We start from the raw sequence: 18441 nt of genomic DNA on the forward strand, positions 1-18441 counted from the left end.
AGAGGTTGACGTCGTCCACCAGCTGTGGCCCCACATCCAGGCGAGGATGGTGGGTTGCGCGTCTGCGTCGACATACCAGGGCTTAATCAGATCGCCGCGACGGAGCGCCTCTGGCCCTCGCAAGTGGGGCGCTGCGGGGGTCCACCCCACAGCTATGTTCGCATGCCTTACGGCCTGCCGAGCATGGCTGCGGCGTACCAGCGCCTCATGAGGGGCATCATGGAGGCTCAGGAAGACAGGCGTTCCGCGGCCCTGGCGGAGATGAAGACAGCTCGCGAGGAGTCACCAGTGCCTCCGGAGCCTCCCGAGGCCCCGGGGCCTGGGGGCTCGTGAGGATCGGCTTCCGCAACCCACCGAGTCTACTGCACCAACGCCACTTCGCCAACGACATCCTCAGGTGACATCTTTCAAGCCTCATTCCCAGCTGGGAGCGCCCTCCCAGGGTTGCATCACTCCCAGGACGCGTGGGTCCGTCCCTGCGGCGTGTATCTGCCTTTATTTTTCGGTCGTTAGTTTGCCTTGTTGAGGGCGCCCCTCGGGCTGCATCATCCCCAAGCCGCTCGGGCCAGGCCCAGCGGCATGTATCTCCCTCGCGTTTATTTCCTACTATGCATTCGCCTATCACGCTTGATTGCTTGATGCCTGTCTGTGGCATCCCTTCTTCTCCATGTCGGCCACTTGCACGTTAAAGGGGGGGGTGCCTGAGCATCGCGACTCAGGGCTCTTACCGGCTCTCCAGCCCTCACCCTCTGGCCTTGTCCACGGCATCGCGACCTGGCATACCAGCGACGGCTGAGACAAGCTCGAGGGCCGGGACCCGAGGACGTAGAGTACCGGCATCTAACCAAATTTTGCAGGGACACATCTCAAGATACGGCCCAGTGCCAGGCGCAACCCGCCTAGAGGTAGGGCCTCGTGAGTCCCGCGCTGGCTCACGGGTGCCCTGATACACCTCACCTGCTCCAGCCAGCAAGCTCTTGAGTGGCTAACGATCGACTGATGACTGCCATGGCAACCCCATCTTCTTTCTGTGATGACTCTGCAGGATCCTTGGAGGGAACTGCGCTAGCCAAGGCCCTCACGGGGTTCCCTTCACCCTCGCCCACGCGAACCGCTTGCACGTTAAAGGGGGTGCGCCTGAGCATCGCGACTCAGGGCTCCTATTGGCTCTCCAGCCCTCACCCTCTGGGCTTGTCCACGGCATCGCGACCTGGCATACCAGCGATGGCTGAGACCAGCTCGATGGCCGGGACCCGAGGACGTAGAGCAGAAAGGGGAGCAGAGGCGAGGGAGAAGGGGCTCGCGAGGACCTTGCCGAGCGATTCCGCTCCTGCCTACGCGCGGACCCGATGGCACACCAGGAATAATCCCCGATTCTCAAGATAAGTCACCACCCAAAGCACTGGCTACCGTGGCACTACCCCCGCACCTAAGGCAATTCCGTGCTAGCGACGTTGCTTCCCTTTCTCACCAAGCGACGGCTGCTTGGGCGCCAAAGGGGACCTCCTGAGCATCGCGACTCAGGGGCTCTTACCGGACCCCGGGTCGCTCACCTCCTGGCCTTGACCACGGCATCGCGACCTGGCATACCAGCGACGGCTGACGCCGCCTTGGGACTGGGACCTGTCGACGCAGAGCACCAAGCCCTCGCAAGGTGCGAAAGGGAGGACTAAACTACGATGGAATTAGTGACTCGCACAGATCCATAGCAAAAGGTTATGTATTAACAAACGGGACTACAGGCACCTTACAAGCCCCCACGGGGCGCATTTTGATTCCTCGCAGGGAACGGATCCTAAGGGATACTAACTACACGAGCTCCTGCAAAAGATGCCATCATCAACAGTGGGCCGTCAGGCGCCGGCGCCAACTCCATCCAGATCAGGGTCGGCGACGGCCTGACGAGCCCGCCCTGCTCCGGGAGCGGCGCCGACTCGGGGGCTCGTAGCTGTCGTCGCTCGTTTCCGGAGTCGCGAAGATTTCGCTGGAGTCGCTGGACCCTCCGGCGCCTCCGCCAAGGGAGCGGTTGACGGGCCTAGCCCTCACTAGGGCGAGGTGCTGGCCACCTCTCCCGCGGCAGCACTCCAGCCGGCGCCCGTTCGCGTCGAAGACCTTGAAGAACACCACCGCAGCGCCATCGTACTCCAAGTGGACCGCGAAGACGCCCCTTTCCCTGCAGACCCGGGCGATCTCTCTCCAGCCGCGGGACATGTAGACCTCGCCCGGGGCAGCGACCACAACCTCTGCCTCGGTCGCGAGGGTGCTGCAGTCGGCGTGCTGCAGCCAGAGCTCCAGGGGCCCTCCTGGAGGGATGATGGGGGCGAAGAAGGGAGGCAGACAGATCCAGGACTGAAGAGGAATGGTGACGTGGAGCATGAACTCTTGGGAGGAGCCCTCGGCATGGACTCCTGGAGGAACAACCCACGCCTTCGTGACCCGACGGCGCCGATGACGGCGCTGACCGCGGGGATCGGAATCGACACCTTCGGGGCCCTCGACGTGGGCATACAAGGGAAGCGGGAACCCCGGCGGAGCCCGCTCGCAACAGGGCCTCGCCACCACCTGACGGTCCTCCTCGTCCCGGCTGCAAAGGGCGAGCCGCTTCTTCGGCGGGAGCGGGTCTGGTCCCTCTCGGGGAGCCTTTCCCTTCTCCGCCGCGGTAAACCGGCGAATTGGAGCCATCACACCAAGACGGAGCAAGAACTGAGGCAAAGGAGAAAGCAAGAAGAGATGGACTGGAAGGGCACGCGTCGTGCCGTACTTATAGCCGGTGAAGGCCAACCGCCGGCCTCCATGATCACAGGTAATCATGACACGATCTGCATGCAGGGACTTGTCCAACTCGCGCGATCACCGAGGCGTCGTGGGGAAGCGGAGATGCCCACGTCCAATCAACCGCCACGCGGCGCCCAAGGCCGCAGGCTGTTAGGGCCCGCGGCGCTTCGCCCTTGCCCTTTCGCCTCTCAGCACGGCCAAGTCCATGCGCACCTTGGGCCCCGGGGCTACTGTCGGCGTTCTGGGAACGGGGGTCCCCAGACTTGCCTGCCTGCGGCGTGGCTCAAATGGGGGCCCAGCGCGGCCCATCTTCATCAACACAAGGCTCAAGACCCTCGCGAGGGGCCAAGCCTCGCGGGGCGGATGACACGGCGCCTCCTCAGGCGCAGCTTCATCAGGCTAGCTCGCGAGGAGGTGGAGAGATCAAGGCAGGGTACCTCGCGAGGTGCCCATGACGCAAGCCATGACGATCGAGGGTGCCAGGCGGGCGTCAGCGCGCGCAGCGTCCTTCTTTCCCCTTTGGTGCAAAGGGGGCAAGCGCAGCCGCGGAGTACCGAGGCATCAGGCAAAGGTCGCCATTTCGGTGCAACGAGACCAAGACTAGGAGGACTACGAGACGGAGGTCACCATGGAGCCCAACACGGCGTCATCACCAGAGCCTTTGGCAGGCAAAGACTGCTTTTGTCAGGATAAGTGTACGAGATGTTCCCCTTCAAATTAGCCCGCCATTGTTGGCTCCCTTCCTGCTCAATATTTGGGAAGAGGACCAGGGCCTCTATAAATAGGACTAGCCACCCCCAGGGTAGAGGGATCGGAATCTGGATGAGATCAAGGGTCCGGACGGTCGACAAGAGAGGGAGAGAGAGAAAGGTGGGTGACTGAACTCGTCCTAGCAGTTCATCACCCCAGCCAAGAACAGACCCTCGCGAGGCTGTTCTTCCTTGTATTGTTCATCATCACCTGCCCCAGGAGGCAATCCACCAACCACACACTGGAGTAGGGTATTACACCACAATGGTGGCCCGAACCAGTATAAATCTTGTGTTCCTTGTGCAATTCTTTTGGTAGTTTAGATCCTTGCGAGACGGAGAGGTAGAAGGCGTGATCTCCGCGCGCACCCCAGTGTTCGAACCTTAAGGGTCGGCCGGAACCCGTGATCCGCCATTTTGGCGCGCCAGGTAGGGGTGCACCAGAATTCGTCTTCCACCACTCCGCTCTGCTCCGACCGCAGCATCCATGTCTGACGCTCGTCGGGCCCGCGCCGAGCGCCGGTCCGCCATCGCTTCTCGCGTCGCCCAGACGGCCCCCGTCGGTGGGCGTCCTCGTCGTTCCCCGTCGCCCGCCGTCAACGCCGCCACCGGCCCGGCGGGGGGCGAGCAGCAAGCGTCGTCTCAGCATCCATCCGTGCGGCAAGACGACCGCACCGCTACTCCATCACTCGCCCCAGCCGGATCTTCGTCCCACGCGCTCCGCGCACACTTGGAGGCTCGAGCTGCGCTCATCACGGCAAACGAACTCCTGCGCTACCGCCCCATCGACGACGTCTACGAGGAGTGGCTCGACTGCGTCGCCAAGCTCGTCCGTGCCGCAGGGGGCTCTCCTGCGCCATCCGCTCCGCTGCGCCGCACTCCGCCCCGCGCGGGCAATGAAGCTCCGGGGGCGTACCAGCCGCCTCCTCTCCAAGAAGACGTCGTGGCTCCAAGCCGCGTGGCCCCTGGGCGGAACCCGCTCCGCCAAGCGCCAGCATAGCAAGAACGGAGCTGCCAAGAAGTCCCTCGCCCGCAAGGAGCTGCCCGGGCGCTCCCTGCTCCAGCTCCGGCACGCCAAGACCCCGCTCTGTCCTAGCTGCAGCGCGTGGGGACCCTCAAGACCGAGCTCTCCACCAACCGAAGCCTTTCGTGGCCACCGCAGGCTACCGCGCCTACACCACCGAGCTGCGCAGCGTCGCGTGGCCCGGCAAGTTCAAGCTGGACCTGCCTCCTCGCTACGATGGCACAAGTGATCCCGCAGAGTTCCTCCAGCTCTATGAGCTGGGCATCGAAGCTGCCAGCGGGGACGAGAAGGTCATGGCGAACTGGTTCCCCATGGCGCTGAAGGAAGGAGCTCGCACCTGGCTCCTGAATCTGGCTCCGGGCACGATCTCCTCCTGGGACCAGATGCGCACCCGCTTCATCGCCAACTTCCAAGGTACTCGCGACCGGCCACCCGCCGTGAGCGACATGCGCCGCATCAAGCAACAACCCAGAGAGACCCTGCAAAAGTACATCCAGCGCTTCAACAGCGCGCGCCTCAAGATCCCCAAGGTGTCCGAGGAAGCCATCATCTCGGCCTTCTCCGATGGCGTGCGTGACATCAAGATGAAGGAGGAGCTGGCGATGCATGAAGACCTCTGCACCTCCCTGGAGCTGTTCAACTTGGCGAATAAGTGCGCCAGGGCTGAGGAGGGACGTCTCTCCCTCCTCGAGCTGCCTGCCACAGACCCAGAAGAGAAGAAGCCCAAGGCCAAGGACGTGAAGCGCAAGGGGGCTGCCGTACTCGCAGCCGAACCAGACACCAAGCGGGGCAAGGATCTGCCCGAATCCTCCAGGGGCAGCCGATACTGTGTGTACCACGACCTCCACACCCACAACACCAACGAATGTCAAGAACTCCGTGCTGTGCGAGAAGGAAGGATCGGTCGTCACCCTGACCGTGCTGACCGGGGCTACGGCCGAGGGGGAGGAAGAAACCCAGGACGCTGGGAAGATCGCGGCCCGCGCGAGGGGTGGCGCGACCAACCTCGCGAGGACCGCTGGCGGGACCTGCCTCGCGAGGGGGACTGGAGGGATCAGCCTCGTGAGGATCGCCCTCACGGCAACGCAGGCCTACCTCCGCCGCCGCCTCCGCCAAGGAGGAACGAAGATCGCCATCAAGACGAGGGGGCTGGGGGCTTCCAAGAGCCGCGCGCAATCGCCTGCATCCTGGGCGGAGCTCAAGCCCCAGCCTCTCAACGCATCTTCAAGCAGTTTGCCCGCAAAGTGAATGCAGTTCTCCCCAAGCTCGAAGCAACGCGCCCCCTCGGGTGGTCGGCGTGCGCCATCACGTTCAGCTCAGCAGACCAGCTCAAGTGCACGGCCACAGCCGGAGTCCTCCCGATGCTTTGCTCCCCAGTCATCAGCAACGTGCTGGTCACCAAGACCCTCATCGACGGAGGGGCAGGGCTCAATGTCCTGTCCGTGGAAACATTCAACAACCTCCAAGTGCCCTATGACCAGCTTCAGCCAACCAAGCCTTTTTCCGGAGTCACCGACGGTTCCACAGTCCCGATCGGGCAGGTCCGCCTCCCTGTCACCTTCGGGGCCCGCAGCAACTACCGCACCGAGCTCATCGACTTCGATGTCGCCCACATCCGCCTGCCGTACAACGCCATCCTTGGGTACCCAGCGCTGGCCAAGTTCATGGCCGTGACTCACCACGGCTACAACGTCCTCAAGATGCCAGGAAGTGGCGGCGTCATCACGGTGCCCTGTGAAGAGAAGGATGCAGTGTGTTCCCTGGAGCGAGCCTTTCAGGCCGCGTCACTAGAAGACCCAGATCGCGGAAGCAGGAGGCTTCCTGAAACCACCCCCAAGAAGAAGAAGACGTCGCCAGGCTCAGCCCCTCAGGAGGCAGGCCCTTCTGGGCCCGTGTCTGCCCAGGAGGAACCCCCTTCCATCGCATAGGAAAGCGCCTCCGGCGCCCTCCTCAGGCAGGGCTCGGGGGCTCTCACCTGGAGGGCCACCGACCTAGCCAGGGTCACGAGGGAGGCGCTTGGGCACCATGTGGCGGCGTACTTTGAAGCACGTTTCCCTCGAGAAGGAGCCAGGCAAGGAAGGTCAGACCAGCAGCAGTTCGTCAACAAGGCCATTCAAGAGCTACAGGAGTCAAGGATCATGAGAGGTTGCCGTCGTCCACCAGCTGTGGCCCCACATCCAGGCGAGGATGGTGGGCTGCGCGTCTGCGTCGACATACCAGGGCTCAATCAGATCGCCGCGACGGAGCGCCTCTGGCCTCGCAAGTGGGGCGCTGCGGGGGTCCACCCCACAGCTATGTTCGCATGCCTTACGGCCTGCTGAGCATGGCTGCGGCGTACCAGCGCCTCATGAGGGGCATCATGGAGGCTCAGGAAGACAGGCGTTCCACGGCCCTGGCGGAGATGAAGACAGCTCGCGAGGAGTCACCAGTGCCTCCGAAGCCTCCCGAGGCCCCGGGGCCTGAGGGCTCGTGAGGATCGGCTTTCGCAACCCACCGAGTCTGCTGCACCAACGCCACTTCGCCAACGACATCCTCATGTGACATCTTTCAAGCCTCATTCCCAGCTGGGAGCGCCCTCCCAGGGTTGCATCACTCCCAGGCCGCGTGGGTCCGTCCCTGCGGCGTGTATCTGGCTTTATTTTTTATCGTTAGTTTGCCTTGTTGGGGGCGCCCCTCGGGCTGCATCATCCCCAAGCCGCTCGGGCCAGGCCCAGCGGCATGTATCTCCCTCGCGTTTATTTCCTACTATGCATTCACCTGTCACGCTTGATTGCTTGATGCCTGTTCGCGGCATCCCTTCTTCTCCATGTCGGCCACTTGCACGTTAAAGGGGGGGTGCCTGAGCATCGCGACTCAGGGCTCTTACCGGCTCTCCAGCCCTCACCCTCTGGCCTTGTCCACGGCATCGTGACCTGGCATACCAGCGACGGCTGAGACAAGCTCGAGGGCCGGGACCCGAGGACGTAGAGTACCGGCATCTAACCAAATTTTGCAGGGACACATCTCAAGATACGGCCCAGTGCCAGGCGCAACCCGCCTAGAGGTAGGGCCTCGTGAGTCCCGCGCTGGCTCACGGGTGCCCTGATACACCTCACCTGCTCCAGCCAGCAAGCTCTTGAGTGGCTAACTATCGACTGATGACTGCCATGGCAACCCCATCTTCTTTCTGTGATGACTCTGCAGGATCCTTGGAGGGAACTGTGCTAGCCAAGGCCCTCACGGGGTTCCCTTCACCCTCGCCCGCGCGAACCGCTTGCATGTTAAAGGGGGGCGCCTGAGCATCGCAACTCAGGGCTCCTACTGGCTCTCCAGCCCTCACCCTCTGGCCTTGTCCACGGCATCACGACCTCGCATACCAGCGACGGCTGAGACCAGCTCGAGGGCCGGGACCCGAGGACGTAGAGCAGAAAGGGGAGCAGAGGCAAGGGAGAAGGGGCTCGTGAGGACCTTGCCGAGCGATTCCGCTCCTGCCTACGCGCGGACCCGACGGCACACCAGGAATAATCCCCGATTCTCAAGATAAGTCACCACCCAAAGCACTGGCTACCGTGGCACTACCCCCGCACCTAAGGCAATTCCGTACTAGCGACGTTGCTTCCCTTTCTCACCAAGCGACGGCTGCTTGGGCGCCAAAGGGGACCTCTTGAGCATCGCGACTCAGGGGCTCTTACCGGACCCCGGGTCGCTCACCTCCTGGCCTTGACCACGGCATCGCGACCTGGCATACCAGCGACGGCTGACGCCGCCTTGGGACTGGGACCTGTTGACGCAGAGCACCAAGCCCTCGCAAGGTGTGAAAGGGAGGACTAAACTACGACGAAATTAGCGACTCACACAGATCCATAGCAAAAGGTTATGTATTAACAAACGGGACTACAGGCACCTTACAAGCCCCCACGGGGCGCATTTTGATTCCTCGTAGGGAACGGATCCTAAGGGATACTAACTACACGAGCTCCTGCAAAAGATGCCATCATCAACAGTGGGCCGTCAGGCGTCGGTGCCAACTCCATCCAGATCAGGGTCGGCGACGGCCTGACGAGCCCGCCCTGCTCCGGGAGCGGCGCTGACTTGGGGGCTCGTAGCTGTCGTCGCTCGTCTCCGGAGTCGCGAAGATTTCGCTGGAGTCGCTGGACCCTCCGGCGCCACCGCCAAGGGAGTGGTCGACGGGCCTAGCCCTCACCAGGGCGAGGTCCTGGCCACCTCTCCCGCGGCAGCACTCCAGCCGGCGCCCGTTCGCGTCGAAGACCTTGAAGAACACCACCGCAGCGCCATCGTACTCCAAGTGGACCGCGAAGACGCCCCTTTCCCTGCAGACCCGGGCGATCTCTCTCCAGCCGCGGGACATGTAGACCTCGCCCGGGGCAGCGACCACAACCTCTGCCTCGGTCGCGAGGGCGCTGTAGTCGGCGTGCTGCAGCCAGAGCTCCAGGGGCCCTTCTGGAGGGATGATGGGGGCGAAGAAGGGAGGCCGACAGATCCAGGACTGAAGAGGAATGGTGACGTGGAGCATGAACTCTTGGGAGGAGCCCTCGGCATGGACTCCAGGAGGAACAACCCACGCCTTCGTGACCCGACGGCGCCGACGACGGCGCTGACCGCGGGGATCGACATCGACACCTTCGGGGCCCTCGACGTGGGCATACAAGGGAAGCGGGAACCCCGGCGGAGCCCGCTCGCAACAGGGCCTCGCCACCACCTGACGGTCCTCCTCGTCCCGGCTGCAAAGGGCGAGCCGCTTCTTCAGCGGGAGCGGGTCTGGTCCCTCTCGGGGAGCCTTTCCCTTATCCGCCACGGAAAACCGGCGAATTGGAGCCATCACACCAAGACGGAGCAAGAACTGAGGCAAAGGAGAAAGCAAAAAGAGATGGACTGGAAGGGCACGCGCCGTGCCGTACTTATAGCCGGCGAAGGCCAACCGCCGGCCTCCACGATCACAGGTAATCATGACACGATCTGCATGCAGGGACTTGTCCAACTCGTGCGATCACCGAGGCGTCATGGGGAAGCGGAGACGCCCATGTCCAATCAACCGCCACGCGGCGCCCAAGGCCGCAGGCTGTTAGGGCCCGCGGCGCTTCGCCCTTGCCCTTTCGCCTCTCAGCACGGCCAAGTCCATGCGCGCCTTGGGCCCGGGGGCTACTGTCGGCGTTCTGGGAATGGGGGTCACCAGACTTGCCTGCCTGTGGCCTGCGGCGTGGCTCAAATGGGGGCCCAGCGCGGCCCATCTTCATCAACACAAGGCTCAAGACCCTCGCGAGGGGCCACGCCTCGCGGGGCGGACGACACGGCGCCTCCTCAGGCGCAGCCTCATCAGGCTGGCTCGCGAGGAGGCAGAGAGATCAAGGCAGGGTAGCTCGCGAGGTGCCCATGACGCAAGCCATGGCGATCAAGGGTGCCAGGCAGGCGTCAGCGCGCGCAGCGTCCTTCTTTCCCCTTTGGTGCAAAGGGGGCAAGCGCAGCCGCGGAGTACCGAGGCATCAGGCAAAGGTCGCCATTTCGGTGCAACGAGACCAAGACTAGGAGGACTACGAGACGGAGGTCACCATGGAGCCCAGCACGGCGTCATCACCAGAGCCTTTGGCAGGCGAAGACTGCTTTTGTCAGGATAAGTGTACTAGATGTTCCCCTTCAAATTAGCCCGCCATTGTTGGCTCCCTTCCTGCTCAATATTTGGGAAGAGGACCAGGGCCTCTATAAATAGGACTAGCCACCCCCAGGGTAGAGGGATCGGAATCTGGATGAGACCAAGGCCCCGGACGGTCAACAAGAGAGGGAGAGAGAGAAAGGTGGGTGACTAAACTCCTCCTAGCAGTTCATCACCCCAGCCAAGAACAGACCCTCGCGAGGCTGTTCTTCCTTGTATTGTTCATCATCACCAGCCCCAGGAGGCAATCCACCAACCACACACTGGAGTAGGGTATTACACCACAATGGTGGCCCGAACTAGTATAAATCTTGTGTTCCTTGTGCAGTTCTTTTGGTAGTTTAGATCCTTGCGAGACGGAGAGGTAGAAGGCGTGATCTCCGCGCGCACCCCAGTGTTCGAACCTTAAGGGTCTGTTGGAACCCGTGATCCGACAGAATTTGGTTCGAGGGGCCTGCCCTGGCTTCAAAGGCTTTATCAGCACTTGCATATAGTGATTTGAAAGCTCAGGTTCGTTGTAAATACAACATGCATCTTCAAGGGGAGGACTTAGAGGAAGGGCACGAAGCAATTCAGACGCTGGTGCCTTGTAATGTGTGTTCTCAGTCATCCAGTCCAGAACCCATGAATTCACATCTTCAGAGTTGCCGGTGATGTGTAGTGTTGCGTAGAACTGAAGAATGAGATCTTCATTCCAATCACAGATGTCAGTGCAGAAATTGAGCAGCCCAGCGTCATAGAGAATGCTGAGGACTGGTGTGAAGCACGGCAAAGACTCCATATCCACGTGAGGAATGTGAGCATGGTCGAAGACTTTGTCTTTGTTGTAAAGCACTGAGGAATAGAAATTTGCTTGACTAGCTGTCCAGAAACGCCTCTTCCTTATGCGAGCAGAGTCATAAGGGTTGTATTCAGTGAAGAACACGTGCTCACCAAAGAAGTCTTTAGCCTTGAATTTTTGCTTCCTTGAGAACGGATCCTTTGGCCTTGGCAGAGGAGTGTCAGTGAGTTGCATCACTACCTCAGGAATCACGATCTCAGGTTCTTCAGGCTGAGGAATTTCTGGTTCCTCCTCAGGTGCAGTCACATTTGTAGTGTCAGCAGCAGTTTCTTCAGCACTAGTGGCTGAAATTTCTTCATGCACAGATGCAGTGGGATGAGTTTCTTCAGAGCCCAATGGTACAGTTGGTGCAGGAGAGTGAGGAATTTGCTGCAGGGGGGTGACGAGTGGGGAATTTGGATGCTGACTTTCCCAAAAGTCATCATTCATCAATGGAGTTGTGCTTCCAATGTCCACATCTTCATCATCAATTTCTTCAACACCAGCCTCTTCAGCATCAAGCTGAGGCATTGGTGATGAGACCAGTGGGGTTGAAGGGATTGCATCCACTTCAATTTCTTCATCAATCTACTCTGACGAAGCAGCAGATTCAGTTTCTTCATCAAATCCGCTTGGGATCACATATTCTTCACCAAAAGGAACAAGGTCCTTTGATGGCATGGTGGAAATAGGAACAGCATCGATCGGATTGTCAAACGAGCTGGTCATGGGCTTCATCTTCTTTGGGGCTGAAGATTCTGAAGCACTTGATGCTTTCCTTTTCTTCACTACAGCTTGCTCTGCAGCCATGGTCTTCTTCACATCTGATGCAGATGGAAGGATTGGAGTTGGTGTAGGCGTAGGTGGAGCTGAGGAATCTGGTTGATTTTCCTAAGGCGCAACTGATGCAGTTGCCCTGACTTCTTCAGTTTCTTCAGGCGCACCACTAGTGGATGCCCTGGCAATTTCTTCAGCGGCTGGAATGGAGTCATCAGCCCTGGAACTAGCATTTTCTTCAGCAGCCTGAAAATCATCAACGGTGCTGGCATGTTCTTCAGTTTGCTGAACAGATGCTCCATCTTGAGGAACTTCTTGTTGCGTTGGGGTTGCAACCTTGGTGAATGTCTCAGTCAGCTTCACAAATCTGACCTTGGCTCCTTACCAATCAGCATAGTACGAGTTGAAGTTGTCGCTGAGGGCTTTGATTTCAGCCTGCATCTTGATGAGTTCTTCAGTTGTCATTTTGACAACATTTTTCTTCAGGAGTTTCTCTTTTCGGTACTGTGATTTGTTGATCTATCTGGTCCTATCATATTTCCACTTCTCCTCTTGGATGAAGTGAGTCAGCATGTGACTTTGGCCAGGTGTCAGCTTAAAGTCAGGCATAGGTGTGTTGGGATCCTTATGCCAGAGATCAATGTAATCAAGGATCGCCCTTGGATCCAGTAGTAGTGGCACATGTGTGCCTTTGGCTCTAGCGGTCCTGACTTGTCGGTCTCTGATGATTTCCGCAAGTTCATCATCATCAGCCTCATCATCTGCAGGTGGCTCTTGGAAGGCGACCTGTTTCTTCTTTGGACTTGGGCGAGTACCTCGTCCAGCAGTTGCTTTAGTCTTCAGCAAAGTTGGTCCAGATGAAGAATTTGGTGCAGCTGAAGAACTTGCTGAGACACCAGAGGCAATAGAGATGCCTATAGTCCTTTGGCACGAGGCCAGATGCACAGGTGCTGAGGACTTTGTCGGGACAACTGAGGACTTTGGAGGAGGTGCTGAGGATTTCGGAGGAGCAGGGGCAGCTTGAGGAATTTGCCTTGAAGATTTTGAAGTTTCAGGCCGTGAGGGCACAGCTGAGGAACTTGGCCTTGAGGGCACTGTTGGTGAAGCACTTGGCTTACGAGCGGGCTTCTTAATCATTGCTTTCCTCGGCTTGACAGAGGCCTCAGTAGCAGCAGCAGCAGCAGAATCTTCATTGAATTTCTTCACTGCTTCTCTGGCTTGTCTTGCCAATTTGGCTTGGCGCTTGGCCCATTCTTCAGGAAAATCCTCACCGCGTTTGATGCCAGTGGGATCAGCCAATTGGCCAGGTGCCAATGGGGCTCTTGGGCATGGAGGATTCAGTGCGAATTTCTTCATATACTTTGGAGTGACATATCTGTACTCTCTCCATTCACGTACCCATCTCCGTTCAATCTTCTGAATGCGCACCTTGCGCTTATTTTTATCTTCCTTAGGAGGTGTGCAATACCCAGCATAGATGTCCTCAGGGATTTCAAAAGCAGTCATGACCTCAGGCTTCTTTCCTCCTTTCTGTGGCATTTTACCGTCAGCCATTTTCTTCAGTTGAGGAATTTGAACAATTGAATTCTTTGAAGAAGTGTGCAGTTTTTCTTCGAGGAACGCTGCAAACGAGTTAAGTTGATGAGAACCTAATGATTCAACAACGGACATGTGTACCTGTGAACAGAGTATAGTTGCGAGGAATTTGAAGAGGTCATATGCGTTCTCAGAAGGTTTTTCAAAGAGAACAAGTTTGAGGAATTTGACCAGATGCGTCTTGAAGAATTTCACTAAGCGCGCTATATCTTAGGTTCCAGAGTTGTATAGATCGATGATCCACACAATTGAGGAATCTTGAAGAAAATGATGCTTAGGGAAATGAATCAAGAACAGATAACATGTGAGGTGTTTTGTGTCTGAGGATTTGAAGAATAAAACACCTTTGAAGATTTTGTAGAAAAGTTTTGAATCAAAGAGGGCAATAAAAGTAACTTTTAATTACCCTGAACGAAGAACACCACGAACTATGAGTTGAAACAGTGAAGTTCATCGATGCAGATCTTCCACGCCCTAACTTGGCAGAGGAAGACGTCTATGGCGGCGGCGGAGGTGAAGATTTCCGCGGTCGGCGCGAGTACGACGGCGACGAGGTCGAGGCAGTGAAGCTCTTCCTCACCGGCGACGATGGAGTAGCGACGGCGCTAGGGTTTGAGAAGCTTGAGCCGGAGTGAGATCGAGCGGAGTAAAAGAAGTGAGGAACGGGACAGGGGTATTTATAGCCACGGTGAAAAACTGCTCGCCTGAAGATTTGGGACGAACGTGCCCCTCGCCGTTCTCCTTCTCACGACATGTGTCACCCACATACTGTGTAGTGGAGATCGTGTAAGATCGGGGTGAGTAAAATAATGCATCGTGGGATGCGGAACGGTTTGAGCGGCAAAACCAAAAATTTGGATAAGATTAGTTTTAACGTTCCGTTCGCAATTTCTTCAGCTGACAAGGACACAATGAAGAATTTGAACGAGTTTCAAATAGAACGCACATGAAGAATTTGTGAATAGATTGGATTGAGTATAGCATAGAGGGGAAGGGTCACTACAAGGAAACCCCTTATAAAGCAATGAAAATTCTACAACGTTTTGAGTATATGTTGTAAAATTCAGAATAGATACACATATATGGGTTGTAGGATATGTGTTATAGATTTGCAGCTCATAACCCTATCAGGAGAGAGAGATACGCGCGAGAAACAGAGCCCATGACTCCCTCGTGTCTTCCGAATCGCCGCCACCATTGCCTCGTCTCCCTTGCGCCGACCCTCCCCACCTCCCACCTCAAAGCTCTGGAGGCTGCCAGATCCGCTAAATCCCCACCCAACCGTCCCTCTCGCTCTCGCGTCCCATCCCGATCTCTTCACGCGGCTCCTCGCCGCGCTACCTGCGGCGGCTCCATCAGGTAATGTGCGGCGAATCCCGCCACCGCGAAGCACAACCCGAGGTCCCTTCGCTCTGTGGAGCCCTCCCATCCAGCTAGATCCAGCGCTTGAGGCCACCACAACCCACCCGCGACCCATCCCGCATGGCTAGGTTCCGGGCGTCAGATCTGTTGCCGGTGGCCATGTCGTTGTCGTCCTCGTCTCATCCGGTGAGTGCATCCCCTCCCCTGGCTTCATCCTCTCTCTCTCCCTTGTCTAACCTCTGCTCTTCACTTCTCATGTAGACGTGCGGGAAGGAACGTCCAGTGGACAACCTTGCTACGGCTCAGGATGAAGCAGCCATGAGCTTCCTCCTCCGGCTTCAGGTGAGTTGGTCCACTCCTCCCTCTGCTCTGGTTCGTGGCAGATCAGGAGAAATTTTTGTTGTGGAGGTGTTAGGATTTTCTACTGCTTGGGATCAAGTGCCTGCTGGTTGAGGTCAATTTGATTTTGTTTTGCTGCTAAAGTGTCAAAACAGAGGACGACCACATGCTGGATTGAGTCCCGATGTGTTGAGGCTGGGAAGGTCGGCATGGCCTCCAACCATGGCAATACACCTACTATGTTGCTGCCTTGCAAGCAGTAGTGGCTAGAAATCAACCCCTGGCTGCATATTCTTTCTAGGGTAACATCATTGTAGGGAGGGATTCTGTAGCCCATCTACGCAGTAACCAGTGTGTTTGAGGCAATTAGTACACAAAACACCTAGGTATAGTTAAAAACCAGGTTAGGGTCTAATTAATACAGTATATATCTCCAAGGTCCTGATTATTTTCTTTTCCAATCTTTAGTATTCTCCTGTTTCAGGTTTTGACCATGGCCAACATATATTCTTTTAGGCTAATTACTAAATCAATCTAACGATGGTTCATGTGGCAGCGGAGGTGTAGCAACGGCAGTTTGAAGCAGATTAGGCGCCCGCGGGCGTCTTTGGCAGCGAGGCTGTCGAGTGAAGGAAATGGCAGTGTGGCGATTTGTTTTCTATTCACAATATTGACTAATATCCTCTGTATATTTACTAACTCCGGATCCAAGACTTTTAAATATAAATTATAACATAGCAGAAGAAAGTCTGGCGAAAGTGTGGCGGTTTGTTTTCTATTCTCCATCCTTAAAGCTCATAACAGAAGAAAGAACCATACAATTGACTTTATCACTATTGCTTTATTAAGAAAAAACCTATCTTTTACGCATGTATTGATGCTCCTCTTGACTCGATTGTGTTGTAGGGAGTGAAAGCATCCAGTTGGGGTGGTCTGCAGCTCTGGTCACCTCCAGCAGCACTACATAATCAAAGTTCCAAACAATAGTATGGCACTGCTGCCTCCAGCCAACCACAACATAATAATTGGTGTGTTTCTTATCTAGAAGATTTGAGTAATGTACGTGTTTATTTCAGAAAACATTTCTTAATGAAGGTTTATATAAGACAGATATTCCTGTACATTAGCTTTAGTTTTTTTTCTAACTAGAAAGTGTGGTTTCCTTTTTTTACACGAACTCACTAAAGCATGGGATCCATTTGGGGTTCCTCGATAGCTAATATTAGGAGCACGCAAGATTTAGAATCCTGCTATGTAATTAAAGGAAATCACAATATTGACTAATATCCTCTCTATATTTACTAACCCCGGATCCCAGACTTTTAAATATAAATTATAATTTGGAAAGTTTATTTATAGGAATGATAAATAGTTTGTATAAATGCCTTTATGAAAATAAATTTATTTCAGCAACATGGAAGCCAACACAACATCACATGTAATATTTGTCAATTAGTTAAAAGTATGCTTCTTTTAAAATTTATGGTTTTATTTTTTTCTTACATAAAAATATTCTAGTTATACATGGCCAACTAAAATTGTCGTGCATACGCACTAGTTGATGACTAGTCTAACTAACTCAGTGATAAATTCATTGAGTAAGATGTAAAGTTGCCAAGATAGTAACTAGGACACATAGAACGGGACGAATATAGATTCTCTCCTTTTATTAAGTAGGAATGGAACTTGATGAAGCTTTACTTGTGCTGAGCTGTTCTAGAGATGCATGAGACACCTGTAACCTTTTCCCCTTGGCTTTGCAGCTGCGCGCACCAACTTGTTGTAGGGGGACACCATGGAAGGTATACACTCTCCCTCTCCCTACTGTACTACTGCTCATTGTGTCCATGACCATTGAGCCATGCTAGGTTCTATGCTGTGTCGATGCAAATTTATAAGATTTGGGGCTGTAGGCTTCAGTAGATATATTTAGCAATAAATAAATCTGTCGGTTGACACAAAACTGTTTGACTGTAGGTGTACAAAATTAGCAATGGATCTCTAGGCTGGTGATGACCATGTAAATTCGTTTCAGTGGATTTGGGGCTGTACATTCGTTCCAAAGCATGGTGAGCACATGTAGGTTTGTCTATTTCCTGTTGGATGACTGAAACCAACTAGAGCTAAATGTTTTGGTTCAGTTTCCGATGACAAACTATTTTGGTTCAGTTTGCTAATTAAATGGAGAAGAGAAGAGAAGTAGTACTGTCACACATTGCCTTTAAACGCACAACAGCTTAGGCTACTGTCCATATAATGTTATTGAGCCATGTTGTTCTGCAAGCTATGTCATATATTGTGGCGTCTGGATTAGTCATCAATGATCATGAACACTCATGCTGGTATATTTTCAGAATCATAACAGGGACGTAGTTTGCTACAGTTCTAAGTTATGATCCTAAATTTAAACTTGATGGTGCTGAAATTAAAGTACATTTTGGGCAGTGTAATACAACACTTGCGAAAATTGAAGATTTGGTACAGAGTCGCAAAAACTGCAATACTATTGGTAATGCAGAAAAAAATATTGCATGGCCTTCAACCTTTGTACGTGTCTAATATCCTGCCTTTATCACTACTTGCATCATGTCAATGCATTATGTGTTAACAGTTCATTTTGTTATTTTCTTTGTAGATTGAAATGATATATGGATTATTATATGGGTGCGTAACAAGTATACTGCAACAATGATGATGATACTCTGGTTCATGATGATGGATGCTTTCAATTTTAGTTAAGTTGTGGGATGTTCCTGTTGGACGATGTTCCGCAGTTAGTTTTAGTTAAGTTGTAGGGATGTTGATGGATGATTTTAGTTTAGATTTTGTTGTCAAGAAAATATTAGATTATGCATCACATTTGGATGGTGTTCCTCCTGTAATATCCATTATTGTAATCCAACAATTTTATCTAATATATGATTTCTTCCTCTTGTGAGCATACTCTTATTTTTTCCCACTTGATACACATAATTATCATTATTATGTGGAACATTAATTTAATTGCTGGTATTATACAATATTATTTATATTATATATGCACAAACACCTGAAGCCTTGGAAATTCTCTGTTGCCTAGCAATCAGAATTAAGCACCAATGTATAAAAGTGTTGTAAAAATCGGTTTTATGTGTTGTACTCTTGCAACGGTCCCTTTTACCAACGGTAGTATAAGTGTTGCATTATGCGCTAGCAACGCTGGATAGGGCTATGCATCCCAATTTGTTGGTAAAGACCCTAGCAACTCATATATGGACTTTTAGATACGAAAAAAAGCGTTGCTATAGGTGGGGTCATGTTGTAGTGGGTCCGATCACATTCACTTAGCAGAAAAACCAACTTGAAGAAATAG

At 54.7% G+C, this 18441-nt stretch overlaps 1 long non-coding RNA gene across 10 annotated transcripts; it reads left to right on the forward strand.

Moving 5' to 3' along the window:
• The first annotated feature begins 14492 nt into the window (after window positions 1-14492).
• On the forward strand, window positions 14493-18022 carry LOC125553471 (uncharacterized). 10 transcript variants are annotated; one of them, XR_015600206.1, is made up of 6 exons: window positions 14493-14936; window positions 15012-15855; window positions 15996-16148; window positions 16853-16891; window positions 17067-17636; window positions 17725-18022. It is a non-coding gene; the product is annotated as an uncharacterized LOC125553471 (long non-coding RNA). The 10 variants fall into 10 exon arrangements; XR_015600204.1 differs by having other exon boundaries at window positions 14494-14936; window positions 15996-16117; XR_015600199.1 differs by having other exon boundaries at window positions 14496-14936; window positions 15012-16117; window positions 17067-17431; window positions 17535-17636.
• The last annotated feature ends 419 nt before the right edge of the window (window positions 18023-18441 follow it).

Source organism: Triticum urartu, chromosome 4A, assembly GCF_056163025.1.
Source record: "Triticum urartu cultivar PI428250 chromosome 4A, HENAU_Tu73, whole genome shotgun sequence".
In the NCBI taxonomy this organism is placed as follows: domain Eukaryota; kingdom Viridiplantae; phylum Streptophyta; class Magnoliopsida; order Poales; family Poaceae; genus Triticum; species Triticum urartu.